The sequence below is a fragment of the Rhinoderma darwinii genome, chromosome 4 (genome assembly GCF_050947455.1).
Source record: "Rhinoderma darwinii isolate aRhiDar2 chromosome 4, aRhiDar2.hap1, whole genome shotgun sequence".
Taxonomy (NCBI): Eukaryota; Metazoa; Chordata; class Amphibia; order Anura; family Rhinodermatidae; genus Rhinoderma; species Rhinoderma darwinii.
In genome coordinates, this window is record NC_134690.1 from 311,931,907 (window position 1) to 311,946,423 (window position 14,517).

Below are 14,517 nucleotides of genomic sequence, written 5' to 3' on the forward strand. Positions count from 1 at the left end.
TTGTAGTTAGATTTAGTCTCAGGGAAGTTCGAATAAAATCTAGTTGGGTTTAGTCTTAGGAACCCTCGCCCTAGTTAGGTTTAGTGTCAGGGAAGCCCACTGGTTCTATAAAAACAAATTTTTTTTGGCTGGTTTAGCAGCCTTTTAGGGAAGGAATCAAACATGTCCCAATGGACATTTAGTGCCGAAGAGGCATATTCATTTCTTGCCTCCGACACAGTCGTCGGATGGTGAGACTCTGTTTTATTTATCCACCTCCTCATCCAGTGATGAAGAAGAGGAACCCCCTAGGAGACGCCCCAGGACCACCACTGCAGTTGAAGCCCCGAGCGAAATGACCCCGCCGCAGCTCAAGCCCCCGAGCGAAGTGACCCCATTTGGACCCCCACACCAGACATTTATGAGCCCCAAATCCCAGAGTACACGGGCAGCTCAGGGATAAAATTTAACATGGCAGGGCTCAGTGAGATGGACTTTTTCAAGTTCTTCTTCACTGATGACTTTATAGAACTAATGGTCTCCCAGACTAATTTATATGCCCAACAGTATATAACAAAGAACCCCACATCATTTTATGCCCAATCCCACAGGTGGACCCCTGTAGATGCAGCAGAGTTGGGCAAGTTCTGGGGACTTCATTTGAACATGGGGCTTCTGAAAAAGCCATCCATTAGGACCTACTGGAGCACGGACATCTTATACCACACCCCGATGTACCGTATGGCCATGTCCAGGATGCGTTATGAGGCAGTACTTCGCTTCTTGCATTATACGGATAATGAGCAGTGCCCACCCCGAGATGACCCCAGTTTTGACCGTTTATACAAACTGAGACCCCTATTAGACCATTTCAGTGCCCGGTTTGCCCAAGCATACACCCCCGAGAAGTGTATTTCTATAGATGAATCCCTGGTACATTTTAAAGGGAGGCTTCAATTCTGCCAGTACCTGCCAAGTAAGAGGGCAAGGTATGGCGTGAAGTTGTATAAGCTGTGCGAGAGTGCATCATGGTATACATATAAATTCAGGATATATGAAGGGAAGGACGGCATTATTCAGCCCCCAGAATGCCCCACCTTACTGGGAATTAATGCAAAAATTGTGTGGGATTTGGTGCACCCACTGCTGGACCAGGGTTACCACCTCTATCTGGATAATTTTTATACCAGTGTCCCAGTCTTCAAGTGCCTCGCTTCCAGAAGTACTGTGGCATGCGGCACTGCTAGAAGAAATTTGAGAGGCCTCCCTAAGACTCTGCTTGGGCAAACACTCAGAAGGGGTGAGAGCAGGGCACAATCTAGCAGCAATTTATTGTGTCAAGTACAAGGTCAAGAGAGATGTCCTTGTATTGACAACAATACATGGCCACACCAGTACCCATGTACCAGTACAGAGACCCCCAAACCAGACTGCATCCTGGACTACAATAGGTACATGGGAGGGGTGGACTTGTCAGATCAAGTCCTGAAGCCAAACAGCGCCATGCGGAAATCGAGGGTGTGGTATAAGAAGCTGGCCGTGCACATTATACAGATGGCATTGTACAATGCGTACGTTCTACATCGGTGTGCAGGCCAGAGGGGAACTTTCCTGGAATTTCAAGAGGTGGTTATCAAGAACCTAATCTTTAGGGACCAAGAAGGGGGCACCCAGTACTTCTGGAAGCGGGGCCACACGCATCGTACCAGGGCAACACTTTCCAGGAGAAGTTCCCCAAACTGGCAAGAAGGGAAAAAGTCAAAAGAGGTGCAGAGTCTGCTCAAAGAGGGGGATAAGGAGGGAAACAATATACCAATGTGACACGTGTCCCGAAAAACCAGAGCTCTGTATGAAAGATTGTTTTCGAATTTATCATACATCCCTTAATTTTTAATTTACCCTGATGCACTCTGCACAGCTTATACCCCTCATCTTTCCCTTCTGAGCCATGCCGTGTGCCCAGGCAGCTGATAACAGCCACATGTAGGGTATTCCCGTACCCGGGAGAACCCACATTACAGCTTATGGGGTGTAGATATCCGGTTGCGCATGCTGGGCACACTATATCGGACACTGACATGCTATATATATATATATATATATATAATTGCAAATCTCACTCTGCACCATCTGCGGCGCATTATCTTTTACACAGTACCCGTGGGGTCAAAATGCTCACTACACCTCTAGATGATTGTCTTAATGGGTGTAGTTTTTAAAATGGGGTCACTTCTCGGGGGTTTCAACTGTACTGGTACCTCAGGGGCTTCTTCATACATAACTTAGCACCAGAAAAGCTCCAGGAGGCCAAATGGTGATCCTTTCCGTCTGAGCCCTGCCATGGGCCCAAACGGCAGTTTATCACCACAAATGGGGTATTGGTGCACTAAGGACAAATTGGGCAACAAAATGGGGTATTTTGTTTCCTGTGAAAATAAGAAATTTTGATCAAAAATTACATCTTATTGGAAAAAATGTCATTTTTTTTAATGTCACAGCCCAATTGCAATAGGTGCTGTGAAAAAACTGTGCGGTCAAAATGGTAACAACAACCATAAATGAATTCCTTGAGGGGTGTAGTTTCCAAAATGGCGTCACTATTGGGGGATTCCTACTGTTTTGGCACCTCAACACCTCTTCAAACCTGGCATGCTGCCTAAAATATATTCTAATAAAAAAGAGGCCTCAAAATGCACTAGGGGCTTCTTTGCTTCTAGGGCTTGTGTTTTAGTCCACGAGAACATTCGAGCCACATGTGGGACATTTCTAAAAACTGCAGAATCTGGACAATACATATTTAGTTGTGTTTCTCTGGCAAAGCTTTCTGTGTTACAGAAAAAAAATGGAATAAAATTGAAATTCAGCAAGAAAAATGAAATTTGCAAATTTCACCTCCACTTTGCTTGAATTCCTGTGAAATGTCTGAAGGGTTAAAAAACTTTCTAAATGCTGTTTTGAATACTTTGAGGGGTCTAGTTTTTAAAATGGGGTGTTTTATGGGGGTTTCTAATACATAGGCCCCTCTAAGCCACTTCAGAACTGAACAGGTACCTTAAAAAAAAGGCTTTTGAAATTTTCTTAAAAATATGAGAAATTGCTGTTTATGTTCTAAGCCTTGTAACGTCCAAGAAAAATACAAGAATGTTCAAAAAACGATGCCAATCTAAAGTAGACATATGGGAAATGTGAACTAGTAACTATTTCGTGTGGTATAACCGTCTTTTTTACAAGCAGATGCATTTAAATTCTGAAAAATTCTATTTTTTCAAAATTTTCTCTAAATTGTGCAATTTTTCACTAATAAACACTGAATATATCGACCAAATTTTATCACGAACATGAAACCCAATGTGTCACGAGAAAACATTCTCAGAATCGCTTGGATAGGTTTAAGCATTCCGGCGTTATTACCAAATAAAGTGAAATATGTCAGATTTGAAAAATGGGCTCTGAGCCTTAAGGCTATAACAAGGCTGCGTCCTTAAGGGGTTAATGGCAGAGCTGTGTGGGTGTGCGCGAAGCTCGGAGCTGTGTGGGTGTGCGCGCAGCTAGGAGCTGTGTGTGTGTTCAGGGGGTTATTTAAATATTGGACACCAAATAGAACGGCACTGATATCTAAATAACGGAGGAAGGTAGAAAAAAATGTAGCTCGGAGCTACATCAGATGCCCGAGCCCTGGCTCCAGCTTGCACGGGACACCCGTGCAGGACTTAGAATGGGCCACCGTGAAAAGGTGACAGCCTGGCTTAAGGCCCCTTAGGGACCGCCGTGAAAAGGCGTATTGGTGGTCACTAAGGGGTTAAAGGAAGACTCCCACAATGGATCTATGAAAACTACTGAGAAAAAAATATAATTATCACATCATTGGAGATTGAAAAAAAACGCAGCGTTTTGCGCGCGTTGCATTTCCGTGTGTCAGTGAATGGTGCGCGGCTGCGTGATTTTCACGCATATGCCACCCTTATGACACGCGGTTTGAAGGAAGTGCTTTTATTTTTTCCTTCATTTCTTTATCTACAGTTGCGCGAAAAACGGCCAAGTATAGGACATGTCATGAGTTTTACGCAGCGGATACACGCTGCGTGAAAATCACGGAATGTCTGAACGGCCCCATTCACTAACATAGGTCCGTGCATCTCGGACGTAAAACACGTTTGTGTAAGTAAGGCCTAACAAGGACAACTTGGATCCCAAAATCTGTTGATCCCTTTTATCAACATAATACACCGCATTCCAAATTATTATGCAAATGTGATTTTTCCTAAATAGTCGATGGAAATGACAGTCAGTATAATCTTCAAGCCATCAACCATTGGAGTATAATGCAAATTTTATTGAACAAATCTCCTAATGATAACAGATATTTTTTTAGAAGTAAAAAAACTCAAAATGCACTGTTTCAGATTATTATGCACAACACAGATCAAAACATTTTAAAGGTTGTAAAGAGAACTAAAATGGTAATTTGTTGAATTTGCAGCATCAGGAGGTCATATAAACAGAAATCAAAAGCTCTTTCAATAAAAAAAAACTTAATAGGCCAAGTCACATGTTAACATAGGAACCCTTCTTTGATATCACCTTCACAATTCTTGCATCCATTGAATTTGTGAGTATTTGGACAGTTTCTGCTTGAATATCTTTGCAGGATGTCAGAATAGCCTCCCAGAGCTTCTGTTTTGATGTGAACTGCAGGACAACTGTCTCGTACTGAAAACAAGATTACAGTACGGGACAGTTGTCCTGCAGCGAGGCAGGGACTCCTAGCATCGTACATAACTATGATGCTAGGAGCCCGGTTCCCTGCACTGTGTTCAGTCCGGGATTAGCGGCCGAAATACGTTCCGTCCATTACGGACGTAATGTGCTCGTGTGAATCCAGCCTGAGGTTCGCGGGACTCCAGAGGCACCAGCGGCTTCAAATATATCTGTTTGCTGCTTTGCAATGGCATTTTAGCAGCTGCTGTCCTAATCCTATTAATTTGTCTGGCAGAAACCTTCCCCATTATGCCTTTATCTGAACGAACCCGTCTGTGCTCTGAATCGGCCACAAATCTTTTCACAGTGCGATGATCACGCCTAAGTTTTCTTGAAATATCCAATGTTTTCATACCTAGTGCAATACCTTGGACAATTTCACGCTTTTCGACAGCAGAGAGATCCTTTTTCTTTCCCTATTGCTTGAAACCTGTGGCCTGCTTAACCCCTTAACGCACCGGTACGTCCTGCATTGAAGTGCTTTAAGGCACAGGGACGTACCGGTGCGTCCTGGCTAAAAACTGTCACCCTGTCAAAGGACAAGGTGACAGAACTGTGCCGTCAACTGTTTGACAGTTGACCGACGCAGTAATACGGCAGGGGACCAATCACAGCGGTCGCCTTCCGGCGATCGCTGTGATTGGTCAGTCTGCTTTGAGTGACCAATCACAGCTCCATGACGTGGTGTATGTGATGGCGCTGTTTCAGCTTGAGCCAGCGCTATCACCGCCGGTAATCAGCTGTCCTGCACCCCTCTGCAACGTCCAGGACCGGAGCTAGGCTCCGATCCGGCCGATTAACTCCTTCGATGCATCGATCAACGCGATCGATGCATCGAAGTGTCTTGTAGCCTGTCGGCAACCACGATGGTTGCCGCGGGTGCGCGTGTCAGCTCTTTGTCACATTTGACATCGTGCTCTAACGGCCAGGACCGGAGCTAGGCTCCGATCCGGCTGATTAACCCCTTAGATGCATCTTTGGCTGCATCTAAATCATTCGATCGCACACTATGGTTGCTAATGACAACTATCGGCACCCGCGGGTGTTTCGATGGTTGCTATGGCAACCGTAGCCTAACAATCGCTTCTTAGTACGGAAGGCAATTAGGCCCCCGCCGGGAGGCGAAGCCTAATATGCTTGCTGTCAGTGAATAGCTGACAGCTCTAATACACTGCTCTATGTAGATAGTGCAGTGTATTAGAATAGCGATCAGGGCTTCATGCCTTCAAGTTCCCTGGTGGGACACAAAAAAAGTTAAAACAAGTTAATTAAAATGTTGTAAAAAAGTTAAAATATACGTTTCATGAAAAAAATAAGTTTAAAAAAACACGAACAGCCTTTTTTCCTATTATAAGAAGTCTTTTATTATAGGAAAAACAAAAAACCATAAAAAAAAGTACACATGTGGTATCCCCGCGTCCATAACGACCCACACTATAAAAATATCACGCTATTTTACCCGTACGGTGAACACCGTAAAAAAAATTCATAGAAAACTATTCCAGAATCGCTGTTTGTTAGTCACTACCCCTCACAAAACAGAATAAAAAAAGGGATCTAGAAGTTGCATGTACCCCAAAATTATACCATTTAAAACTGCAGCCCGTCCCGCAAAAAACAAGCCCTCCCGCAGCTTTTTTGACGGAAAAATAAAGTTATGGCTCTCAGAATATGGTGACACAAAAAATAAATTATTTGAAACAAAAGTGATTTTTATCGTGCATTTGCATAATAATTTGGAATGCGGTGTCTAATAATATCTGGACAGGGACATCAGGGGCAACTCCTGAAGTGGAATCTCCATGTGGCCGGTGATTCCACTTCAGGAGTTTCCCCTGATGTCACTGTCAATATATGGACAGAGACATCAAGCGCTCTGTCCAGTAGCGGAATCCCCGAACACACGGGGATTCCGCTCCTTCAGGGAGCTAAAGTGGGGCTAGCACATAGAGCAGGGACGAAGCTACAGCAGTAGCAGCCGCAGCAGCTGCTAGCGGCGCCATCGGCCATGGTAGGTGTCGCCGCTAGCAGCCCCCTTCCACCTGCTGTACACCCCAGCCCTGCCACACATTACCCCTGCACATAGCAGAGCAGGGACCTCGCTACAGCAGTACCCACATAGTGTTACCTCCAGCATACAGCGCTTCTTCTGAATGGGATACACACCACCTCACATGCACTCTGTGCTGTGAGGAGGAGGAGAGAGTGGGCGAGCGACGGTAGACCCGGCCATCACTCAGGACACATTCCGGTGATGGCCGTGTATTACCCGGCCCCATAGACTTCTATGGGGGCCGGGTAGCCGGCCGAAAATAGGGCGTCCCATTTTTTGACGGCCGGTTTTCCCGGCCCGTCAAAAAATCAGTCGTGTGAACATCCCCATTAGGGGTCTATTGTTCCTAATGCAGCCGGGTGACGGCCGATTTATGAACGGCCGTCACCTGGCCGGGAAACCCTGACGTGTGAATTCCGCCTAAGCCCTGTCATATGTCCAGGCAAATGATAAATTCCTTGAGGGGTGTAGTTTACAAAATGGGGTCACTTCTCAGGGTTTTACACTCTACTCTGGTACCTAACGCCTCATTCACATGACAGGGTCCGAGTGTCGGCCGATAAAATCGGCCGTTTTTCCCGGCCGGTTTTCATCGGTTCCGGGCCGTGTTGCAGATTTTGACACATTTTGCATCCGTTTTTTTCCCGGTCCGTTTTAAAATCGGATGAATTTCATTTCAATTTGTTGCCACACACAGCCCTTTGTAGGTAATGCCACCCTGCCCCCTGCTGGTGATGCCACCCAGCCCCCTGCTGGTGATGCCACCCAGCCCCCTGCTGGTGATGCCACCCAGCCCCCTGCTGGTGATGCCACCCAGCCCCCCCCCACATTCCAGGAGAAGTCACTGACTTCAATGTCCATATATGGACAGTGTAGTCACTGACTTCTCCTGGAGAGGAATTCCCTGCCACAGGTCGGGGATTCCGCTGCAGAAGTGAGTGACATCGCTGTGTCCATATATGGACAGTGTAGTCACGCACTTCTCCTGTAGCGGAATCCCCAATACCCGGCCGGGGATTCCGACTCCTACAGGGAGCAAAAAAAGATCCTCCTCCTCACATGCACTCTGCACTAGGAGGAGGAGAGAGAGCGCCCGAGTGACGGAATACATGGCCGTCACACGGGACACATTCCGGTGATGGCCGTGTATTACCCGGCCCCATAGACTTCTATGGGAGCCGGGCGGCCGGGTAAACGGCCGAAAATAGGGCATGTCCCATTTTTTGACTGCCAGGTTTCCTGGGCCGTCAAAAAATCGGTCGTGTGAATAGCCCCATTAGGGGTCTATTGTTCCTAATGCAGCCGGGTGACGGCCGATTTATGAACGGCCGTCACCCGGCCGGGAAACCCTGTCGTGTGAATAAGGGCTAAGGGAGCTCTGCAAATGCGACATGGCGCGCGCCCATACACCAGTCCAGCAAAATCTGTGCTCTAAAAGCCACATGGCACTCTTTCCATTTTGAGCTCTGCCATCTGCCCAAACAGCAGTTTAGGGCCACACATGGGGTATTGGCGTACTCGGGAGAAATTGGGCAACAAATTATGTGTTGTTTTTTCTCCTATTAATCCTTGTGGAAAAAAAAATTGGGTGCAAAACTACATATTTTTGGGGAAAAAAAATAATTTTTCATTTTCACTGCCTCATTCTAATACAATCTATGAAACACCTGTGGGATCAAAATGCTCAGTACACCCCTAGATGAATACCCTGAGGGGTATAGTTTCCAAAATGGAGTCACTTCTCAGGGGTTTCTACTGTACGGGTATCTCAGGGGCTCTGCAAATGCGACATGGCGCCCAAAAAACAATCAACCAAAATATACATGCCAAGTAGCACTCCTGCCATTCTGAGCCCTGTGGTGTATCCAAGCAGCAGTTTATGACCACATGTGGGGTATTACCGTACTCGGGAGAAATTGGTTTACAATTGTTGGCGCGCTTTTTATCCTTTTATTCCTTGTGAAAATGAAAAAAATGCAACATTTGAGTGGAAAGAATGTAGATTTTCATTTTCACTGCATAATTCCAATAATTCAGCAAAAAAACTGTGGGGTCAAAATGCTCACGATACATTCCACGAGGGGTATAGTTTTCCAAATGGGGTCACTTTTGCCGGGTTTGTACTATTTTGGCCCTTCAGTGGCTTTGCAAATGTGACATGGGGCCGCAAACCACTCCAGCAAAACTTGAGCTCCAAAAGTCAAATGTCGCTCCGTCCTTTCTAACTTCCGCCATGTGTCCAAACAGCAGTTTATTACCACATATGGGCAATTGCTGTGCTCAGAAGAGTTTGCTTTATAAATATTGGGGTGTTTTTTCTCCTTTATCTATTGTAAAAGTGAAAAAATCTGAGCTGAAACTACATTTTATTAGAAAAGAATTTAGATTTTCAATTTCACGGCATAATTCCCATAAATTCAGCAAAAACTGTGTAGGGTCAAAATGCTAACTATACACCCCTCAAGGAATTTTTCTAGGGGTAGTTTCCAAAATGGGGTCACTTTTGGGAGTTTCCACTGTTATGGTCCTTCCAGGGCTTTGCAACACGACATGGCACCGAAAACCATTCCACCAAAATCTGCGCTCCAAAATCCAAATGGCCCTCGTTCCCTTCTGAGCCGTGCCGTGGGTCCAAACAGTTTATTACCACATATGGGGTATTGCCATAATCGGGAGAAATTGCTTTACAATTGTTGGGGTGCTTTTTCTCCTTTATTCCTTGTAAAAACTAAAACATCGTATGTTTTTTCAGAAAAAAAGTAGATTTTCATTTTCACAGCCCAGTTACAATAAAATTAGCAAAAAACCTCTGGGCTAAAAATTGCTCACTATACCTTTTGAAAAATTCCTTGAGGGGTGTAGTTTCCAAAATGGGGTCACTTTTGGGAGGTTTCCACTGTTCTGGTACCACAAGACCTCTTCAAACCTGACATGGTGCCTAAAATATATTCTAATAAAATAGAGGCCCCAAAATCCACCAGGTGCTCCTTTGCTTCGGAGGCTGGTGTTTGTCCATTACCGCACTAGGGCCACATGTGGGAAATTTCTAAAAACTGCAGAATCTGGACAATAAGTATTCAGATTCTCTCGTAAAACCTTCTGTGTTACAGAAAAAATGTATTACAAATGAATTTCATTTAAAAAAAAAATTGAAATTTTGTAAATTTCACCTCTACTTTGCTTTATTTCCTGTGAAACACCTAAAGGGTTAAAATACTTTCTGAATGCTATTTTGAATACTTTGAGGTGTGCAGTTTTTAAAATGGGGTGATTTATGGGGACCTTCTAATATATAAGGCCCTCAAAGCCACTTCAGAACTGAACTGGTCCCTGAAAAAATTGCCTTTTGAAATTTTCTTGAAAATGCGAGAAATTCTAGCTAAAGTTCTAAGCCTTGTGACGTCCTAGAAAAATTAAAGGACGTTCAAAAACGATGCAAACATAAAGTAGACATATAGGAAATGTTAACTAGTAAATATTTTGTGTGGTATTACTATCTGTTTTACAAGCAGATACATTACAATTTAGAAAAATGCAGATTTTTGCAAATTTTCTCTACATTTTTGTGTGTTTTACAAATAAATATTGAATTTAACGGCAACATTTTTTCAGTATCATAAAGTACAACATGTCACGAGAAAACAATCTCAGAATCGCTTGGATAGACAAAAGCATTCTGGAGTTACCACATAAAGTAACACATGTCAGATTTGCAAAAATCGGCTGTGTCCACAAGGCCAAAACAGGCTTAGACACTAAGGGGTTAATAATGTGGAACGTCCTTCTTAAAGAGGCTCTGTCACCAGATTCTCAAATCCCCATCTCCTATTGCATGTGATCGGCGCTGCAATGTAGATAACAGTAAAGTGTTTTTTGTTTTTTTTAAAAACTTTCATTTTTGGCCAAGTTATGAGCTTTTTTATATATATATATATATATATATGCAAATGAGCTTTGAAATGGACAACTGGGCGTGTTTTTATTCGTATGTCCAACTGGGCGTGTATTGTGTTTTTAACTGGGCGTGTTTACTTGTTTTACTAACTGGGCGTTGTGAATAGAAGTGTATGATGCTGACGAATCAGTGACCAATCAGCATCATGCACTCCTCGCCATTCATTTACACAGCACATAGTGTTCTTAATAGACCGATGTGCAGCCACATACACAAGTGTCCTGATAATGAATACACATGAAATCCAGCCTGGAATGTCATGTGTATTCAGAATACTGACACTTCTGAATCTTTTCTGTGAGATTTCCAGCAAGGGAAACAAAATCTCGTTTACCTCGTAATCTCGCGAGATTACGCGTGGCTTGCTGGAATCTCACAGAAAAGATTCAGAAGTGTCAGGATTCTGAATACACATGACGTCCAGGCTGGAGGTCATGTGTATTCATTATCAGGACACTTGTGTATGTGGCTGCACATCGGTCTATTAAGAACACTATGTGCTGTGTAAATGAATGGCGAGGAGTGCATGATGCTGATTGGTCACTGATTCGTCAGCATCATACACTTCTATTCACAACGCCCAGTTAGTAAAACAATTAAACACGCCCAGTTAAAAACACAATACACGCCCAGTTGGACATAAGAAAAAAAACACGCCCAGTTGTCCATTTCAAAGCTCATTTGCATATATATAAAATTGCTCATAACTTGGTAAAAAATGAACGTTTTTTTAAAAAAAAACACGTTACTGTTATCTACATTGCAGCGCTGATCAAATGCAATAGGAGATAGGGATTTGAGAATCTGGTGACAGAGCCTCTTTAACCCCTTAAGGACGCAGCCTAGTTTTGGCCTTAAGGCTCAGAGCCCATTTTTCAAATCTGACATATTTCACTTTATGTGGTAATAACATCGGAATGCTTAAACCTATCCAAGCGATACTGAGACTGTTTTCTCGTGACACATTGGGCTTCATGTTCGTTGTAAAATTTGGTCGATATATTCAGTGTTTATTGGTGAAAAATGGCAAAATCTAGAGAAAATTTTGAAAAAACAGAATTTTTCAGAATTTAAATGCATCTGCTTGTAAAACAGACGGTTATACCACCCAAAATAGTTACTAGTTCACATTTCCCATATATCTACTTTAGATTGGCATCGTTTTGTGAACATTCTTGTATTTTTCTTGAACGTTACAAGGCTTAGAACATAAACAGCAATTTCTGATATTTTTAACAATATTTTAAAAGCCTTTTTTTTTAAGGTACCTCTTGAGATCTGAAGTGGCTTTGAGGGGCCTATGTATTAGAAACCCTGATAAACCACCCCATTTTAAAAACTAGACCCCTCAAAGTATTCAAAACAGCATTTAGACAGTTTTTTAACCCTTCAGGCGTTTCACAGGAATTAAAGCAAAGTGGAGGTGAAATTTGAAAATTTCATTTTTCTTGCTGAATTTCAATTTTTATTCATTTTTTTTTTTCTGTAACGAAGGTTTTACCAGAGAAACGCTACTAAATATGTATTTTCCAGATTCTGCAGTTTTTAGAAATGTCCCACATGTGGCTCTACTGCGCTCGTGGAATAAAACACAAGCCCTAGAAGCAAAGAAGCACCTAGTGCATTTTGAGGCCTCTTTTTTATTAGAAAATATTTTAGGCAGCATGCCAGGTTTGAAGAGGTGTTGAGGTGCCAAAACAGTAGGAATCCCCCAATAGTGACCCCATTTTGGAAACTACACCCCTCAAGGAATTCATTTATGGTTGTTGTTACCATTTTGACCACACAGTTTTTTCACAGCACGTATTTGAATTGGGCTGTGAAATGAAAAAAAGTCATTTTTTCCAATAAAATGTCATTTGTGATCAAAATTTCTTATTTTCATAGGGAACAAAATACCCCATTTTGTTGCCCAATTTGTCCTTCGTGTGGCAATACCCCATTTGTGGTGATAAACTGCCGTTTGGGCTCATGGGAGGGCTCAGAAGGAAAGGAGCGCTATGTGTTTGTTGGAGTCCAGATTTTGCTGGATTGGTTTTCGGGTGCCATGTCGCATTTGCAGAGCCTCAGAGGTATCAAAGCAATGGAAACCCGCCAGAAGTGACCCCATTTTGGAAACTACACCCCTCAAGGAATTCATTTATGGGTGTTGTGACCATTTTGACCTCATAGTTTTTTCACAGAACTTATTTGAATTGGGCTGGGAATGAAAACAAAATTATTTTTTTCAAATAATATGTAGTTTTGGCTGAAAATTTCTTATTTTCGCAATAAACAAAATACCCCATTCTGTTGCGCAATTTGTTCTGAGTGCTGCAATACCCCATTTGTGGTGATAAACTGCCGTTTGGGCCCATGGGAGGGCTCAGAAGGAAAGGACCACCATTTGGCCTACTGGGGATTTTCTAGTTCGAAGTCATGTATGCAGAAGCACCTGAGGTACCAGTACAGTTGAAACCCGCAAGAAGTGACCCGTTTTAAAAACTACACCCTTAAGGCATTCATCTAGAGGTGTAGTGAGCATTTTGACCGGAGACCTACACCCCATAAACTGTAATGTGGGTTCTCCTGGGTACGGCAATACCCTACATGTGGCTGTTATCAGCTGCCTGGGCACACAGCAGGGCTCAGAGGGGAAAGACGAGGGGGGATAAGCTGTGCGGAGTGCATCAGGGTAAGTAAAATTGGGGTAAATTTATAAACCAAGGGATGTATGATAAATTTTAAAACACTCTTTCATACAGAGCTCTGGTTATTCGGGACACGTGTCACATTGATATATTGTGTCCTCCCTTATCCCCCTCTTATAGCAGACTTTGCACCTCTTTTGACTTTTTTCCTTGCCAGTTTGGGGAACTTCTCCTGGAAAGTGTTGCCGCCCTGGTACGATGCGTGTGGCCCCGCTTCCAGAAGTACTGGGTGCCCCCCCTTCTTGGTCCTTAAAGATTAGGTTCTTGATAATTGCCTCTTGAAATTCCAGGAAAGTTCCCGTCTGGCCTGCACATCGACGTAGCACGTACGCATTGTACAAAGCCATCTGTATGATGTGCCTGGCCAGCTTCTTATACCACACCGCATGGCGCTGTAGGGCTTCAGGACTTGATTTGACAAGTCCATCCCTCCCATGTACCTATTGTAGTCCAGGATGCAGTCTGGTTTGGGGGTGGCCTTTCCTTCATATATCCTAAACTTGTAGGTATACCCTGATGCACTCTCGCACAGCTTATACATCTTCACGCCATACCTTGCCCTCTTACCCGGCAGGCACTCGCGGAATTGAACCCTCCCTTTTAAAATGTACCAGGGACTCATCAATAGAAATACACTTCTCTGGGTGTATGCTGGGGAAAACCGGGCACTGGAACGGTCTAATAGGGGTCTCCGTTTATACAAACGGTCAAAACTGGGGTCATCTCGGGGTGGGCACGGCTCATTATCAGTATAATGTAAGAAGCGAAGTATTGCCTCATTTATTTATTTTTTTAGGTTCCAGTTCAGTTCTGAAGTTGCTTTGAGGGGCCCATATATTAGAAACCCCTATGAAATACCCCATTTTAGAAACTAGACCCCTCAAAGTATTCACAACAGCATTTAGAAAGTTTATGAACCCTTTAGGTGTTTCACAGAAATTTAGAGCAAAGTAGAGGTGAAGTTTACATTTTTTTTTTTGTCAGAAAATCCTCTTTATATAATTTTTTTTTACAACACAAAAGGATTTATCAGAGAAACGCAACGTAATACGTATTTTTACGTAGATTCTGCAGTTTGCACA

The 14,517-nt window shown here is 43.4% G+C and overlaps 1 protein-coding gene across 6 annotated transcripts in view; it reads left to right on the forward strand.

Annotated features, from left to right (window-relative positions):
• Nucleotides 1-14,517, forward strand: part of PHF10 (PHD finger protein 10) — a 243,444-nt gene that overhangs the window by 10,593 nt on the left and 218,334 nt on the right. The window lies entirely within an intron of this gene.